This window comes from Corapipo altera, unplaced genomic scaffold, assembly GCF_003945725.1.
Source record: "Corapipo altera isolate COAL_440 unplaced genomic scaffold, ASM394572v1 54, whole genome shotgun sequence".
Taxonomy (NCBI): Eukaryota; Metazoa; Chordata; class Aves; order Passeriformes; family Pipridae; genus Corapipo; species Corapipo altera.
Window position 1 is genome coordinate 4,326,182 of NW_020884902.1, and position 5,461 is coordinate 4,331,642.

A 5,461-nucleotide genomic window follows, 5' to 3' on the forward strand; every position below is an offset into this window, starting at 1 on the left:
ATGCTTCCGTATGATCATAATTTTAAATTCTCCGACTTTGTCGCTGCCAAAATTAATCAGGGTAGTGCATGGCCGAGTGAACTAAAATACACAAACACAATAAGGTATTCTGACTTCCTAAGACAGGAAAAAGAAACATTAATTTCTGAGACGGTGGTGAATTAATAAGATAATTCTTTACCATATGAAGCAGTCCATAAGATATTAGTGTTGCTTTGTGTTGTGTTTCCTTTAAATAGCGAGGCTTAAAATGAGTCTCCTTAAAGGAAGTTCAATGTCATAAGGATTCTTTGGGGGTGAGGGGAAAGAAATCGTGGTTCCCTGCCAGTTTTTTTGTCTGATAATGGGAACTGTACACAGGTTGGTGTGGGAGTATGTTGTGCACAGGCTTCCATAAACAAACATCCTGAGGCACACAGCAAATAAACATATTTGAGATTATAATTATTGTTTAGTTGAGCCCCTGTTTTAGAGCCAGTTTGGAGAGTGAAGAATAGATGTCACCCTTCCTCCCACCAGCAAGATTTGAAGGAGCTGAAAAGTGGGTGGTAGGCTCAAGCTTGGACATGCAGGGATGCAGTGGGTTAAAAAACAGCCGACAAGGATTGGGAAAAGCCTAACAAAATCCTTGACTGTGATCTTTGCCCATGGAAATGGCATGATCCAAGTGGAGCTTGGATGCTGAATTTAACCTCACTCACATGATTCTGTCCTGACTAGTTTTACCTGATCTCTGCTCAGCAGAAGTGTCCTCAGGAGCAAGGTGCACCTCGTGAGCTGGGAGTCACTGCTGTTGTGACCCTGCCATTGGCCCTCCCTGTGGAGCAGGAGTGCTTGGAAGGGCAATGTGATGGGTCTGCCAGGCCTAGAAAGTGGGTGCACCCAACCCTGCTTGGTGGGAAACAGCTGAGTGCTGTTAGACACCCATCTCTGACCCAAGCAGTTCAGGTGTAAAGTACCTGAACACAACAAGTGGGAATGAGGCTGGTCACAGAGGCAGCCAGAACATGTCATGACTAAGTAAATTCCTGCAGCCTGTACAGTCAAAGTCGTCCTTTTTCAGTTTTATAATTTATGAATATGTTGCTAGGAATAAACATAGGGCTTGTGTGCTCCAGGCAGTTGTTTAAAGCTCTGTCTTGGTCTCGTTTCACTGCATAACAAAATCCCCATCACAGATGGTAGTCAGACCAGACACAAAGCTTATAATGAATTGATGCTAATTTGTTGGTTTTTAACACATACAGTTAGATTTTCGTAAACATTTCTTTGTTTGTACCTCCTTGAGTACAGCGTATCCCCACCTGTGTGGAAAGTCTGCCACTGCTACCAGAGTGACTTGACCTAGATTTTAAAACAAAAACTGAACCCCAGAGGTTTTCAGCTGTAGGCTTACATTTTCACTGGAACTGAACTTTCCCAAAAGTACATTGGCCTTGATCAGGGTCTGGAACGGGTGAGCTGAGAAGGGAATTCTTGCAACTCAAGCCTGACTTTGTGATCCAGCTCACATAATTACAGTTTAGCTACTGGCCATTAGCACAGCTCTGGACAGCATCAAAGCATTCTTGTAAAGCATTTTGAACTTCTCCCAATGACCACTGCTGTGGTGGCTGTGCAGCAGCTTCTGAGCACACACTGAGCTGTGCTGTGCCCACAGAGTGCTGCAGTGTCTACAGACAGACACCAGCCCAGATCCGTGTGAATTGACCATCTCCCAAAAAGCTGAGTTGTAAAGACCGGATAATTTGCCTACTCGGACATTGTGGTATCCATTGCATAACTGCACTTCAAAAGCTGTCTGGAGTCCGTGGCAGCTTCCCAAGCAGGATCTGTCCTATCAGCTAATGCATCCGGAATGGGCTGTATCAAAAGCTTCAGCAAATCAATGCCCACAGAAATGTAATTTGTCTTTAATGAATTTTATTTTTAAAGAGGAAATCGTAGATAAAAGATTTAGGAGTACGGAAAAGAAAAATTTAATTTGTAGGAAGCTAATTAATTTGTTTTTAAGACATGTTTTTTTCAGTCCTTTGGTGGAGTGCAGCTTGTTTAGGGAAACTACTTTGCTGGAAGGAAAAGACGGTGCCCATAGCAGTGTGTTTGTCTATGCAGAGGTTAGTGCAAATTCCTTGTACTTGTTTCTTTCTTTCTTGAAGGACCTAAAATACACTGAGGTGCAGGTGTGTTCTGATTCAAGAGAAAATAAAAAGAAGGAAAAAGGGAATTAAGTAAAACTGTAGAAGTAAGGAAAGAGGAAATGGGGAAAGCATGAGAGTGACTGTGTCAGACAAAGTCTGTATGTGTGAATGTATGTCTGTAAAACCAACAAGTGCTCCAACAGCACTGACTGCAAGTTAATCAAAAGTCACTAATCACCCTTGAAAACTCAGTTCTATTGTTATCCCAGAACAGCCTTCACATCTGTATTTAGTAGATATCAATTCATTAGTGAATTACACAAAGTGATGTTTTTTGTATGGGGTTCAAGTTATGTTTTGATTTCTGTTGTGTTGAGATGCACATGTTCTATAGGATGTTGTTTAAAGTTGGATATTCATCTGTTGGAAGAAATGTTGAACTGTTTGTGTTTCAGAGGATGTTAAATATTCACCCAGGGCTCAATTTCAGTAATAGACCTGTGAGATGGGCTACAGTTCAACAATTTCTGCTGAACCAAGGTAAGTTTGGAGTTACTTTCCTGCAGGTGATACCCACCTGGAACTCTATCCATGTAAAAGAGGTCCATATATGATTTGTGTTTCTGTAGCAGGCTGCTCAGTAAATTAGATAATCCTATTGCTGTTTAATTTGAGGGATGTCTATTCTGGAAAAGACAAACACATATAAATCTGCCTATCTGTTTAGATGGTATCTGAAGAATGCTGATGAAATTAAATAGCCAAATATTTACATTTAACAGTAGTCATTGCATAATTATTCCTGTTCCGTGTGCAATGAAGGAAATTAAATAATTAAATTTCCTATAGATGTATGTAAGATTAGCTTTCATTCAGCCTGTTCTGATAATGCTGTGAATCCGAGCATTAATTTTCAAATACTCTCCTTTTCCTAGTTTTCTCTCAGCTTTCTGCTGCTATTCTTAACTCCTGAGCAGTCAGTGTTTGGGTTGGAGGAAGATGAAAAGTAGGTATTTCATGTCTGTGCTTCTTATTGAGCACAGCTTAGAGCTGGAGAGGTGCATCTGAACATTTGTGGGGAAAAGCTGTGTGAACAGAAATCACAACTAAACACTGTGAATTTTCTACTTATTGTTTTTAAAGCAAGTGAGCTTTTTATAAAATAACTGGAAATTACTTTGGTGTGACAGACATAGAAAGTATCTTCATTTCCAACTTTTTGGAATTGGCCAGATTTCCACAAGTGCAAGGTACTGACAGATGCTGTCTTTTGCATTGAGCTCTGAGGTTATGGCACATTTCTGAGAACCAAGACATTTGTTGCTACTCCTGAAACTAACTTCTTAAGGTATTCAGGTCTATAAAAAGTGATTCACATAATTTGCAGATATTGTGAATTATTTGCAAAAAACTTGTATTTTCAGGAAAAATATTGCAATTCTTACAAAACCATTAAAGAGCAACAAACCTATAAAAGAAAACCGCAAAAAGCATGTTTGCTTGAACTATCATGCATCATTTGAGGATTTAAATGTCTTCTTATTTTATTACCATTTGCAGTGTTTTTTCTGTTTTGTTCTGTTGAAGGGAGGTAGTGCTGATAAAGAAACAGCTCTCCTCCTCCTGCTTGATGTGAACTCTTGCCTTTAAGATATTTAAAAGTGTGTGTTTATGCACATACATGTGCATGCACATAAATAACAATTTATACAGAGAGAGAGAGAGGGAATGCTGTGAGAACCGCCTCAGTAACTTTATGAACTTAAGTGCTGACTGCTCCTAAGAATTATGATCCTTCTGTTCTATGGTGAGCATTGCTGTGGGGTCATATTACTATTCTTTGTGCTGTATATATTTCCTTGCCTTCTTGCAATAAAAAGACCCCCTGCTTTTATTGTAAGCATTTCCAATTTGTAACAGATCAGCAACCCAATGTTGTTTCTTTGGCAGGGTGAGGCCATCAAGACTTATCCTTTATGGGTCTTTCCAGGTGATTTACTAGCTATGACTTTCCCTTCATATCACACTTGAAGTTTCATCAAAATAATTCGAAATGTACTGGGACCAAATAAATGGCATAGGCTAAAGTATCTGTTTGCCAAGATAACCATGGTACAACTTGCCAAACCAAACATTATTGTTAGAAACATGGGTTGACCATAATGCCTATCCCTGAACTGGAGTGGGAATGGTTTCATGGGAAAAAGTTTGCTCAACAATATACAGGCTCATAGAGCCTACATTGGAGAAGAGTCAGCATACTTAGTTTAAAGAAGTTTAAACTGCAGCCAGTACTATGGCTTGTGGCTGATCTTTATTATGTGCTATGTTTTCAAATTCTACTTTTTTTTTTTTTTTTTACTTTTAAAATGTTATCTCAGGATAATTCCTTTTTCTTTTTTTTAACCCTTGTTTCTGTTTTTGAGGACTCGTTAGAGAAAGCAAACTATATCACAGAAGACTCTTCCATTTTGCCTTTGCCTTTTGTGACTGTTCTGCCTCACAGAATGTACAGCTGATTCTTTATTTTAAAGTGTTTGAGTAGTTTAGCCTGAAGCATCATTGCAGCATTTGAAGTTATAAAAAAATAAAGGTTTCATGATAAGATTATTGGAAAGGAAGGGGCAAGAGATGAACTAGATCTTTGACTTAACAGCTCTGCATTCAGTATTGGTGAGAGATTCCCAAATTTAGTAGCATCATCTAAGAACAGCTCATTCCTTTTAAGTGGCTTAAGGGCTGAGGCTCTGAGAGGCAGTTTCAACACTTTTCATAATCTACCTGAAGTTTGTAATAGAGTTATGTGGATGGTGGGTGGGAACAACAGAGCAGAGTAGATTCCTCAGCATCCAAACCTTGCCAGCCCCACAGAGAAAAACCAGCTCAAGTTGATGGAGCCAGTGCAAATTCAGCTGAAGAGCCTTTTCCCTTCATTTCTGTGCATGAAACACTCAGGTGAGACAGTGCTGTGAGAGGGACAGTGCAGCAGCAAAGCTGTGTGGACAGTTTGTCACCCAGGGACTGGACTGCACTGCAGTAGTGCAGGTGCAGAGCACCAGAGCAATGGGATAAAAGGGGATTAAGTAATCAGGGTATGTTCTTTTTCCTGATAAACTGTTGTTTTTCTTTGTTCTTTAGCAAGGAGACCTGTGGATGAACAGCAATGCTGGGATTGTTTCTTCCCTGTACAGTTTGTTCCAGTAGGTTCTGAAGAGGGAGAAGGGATGATAAAGCATTAGACTGCCGCGCTTTCAGCTGGCCTTTCCCTTTCCCTTAGGAAGCTTTTCTGTCAAGGATCATCCAAATATGTGCCATCCTGC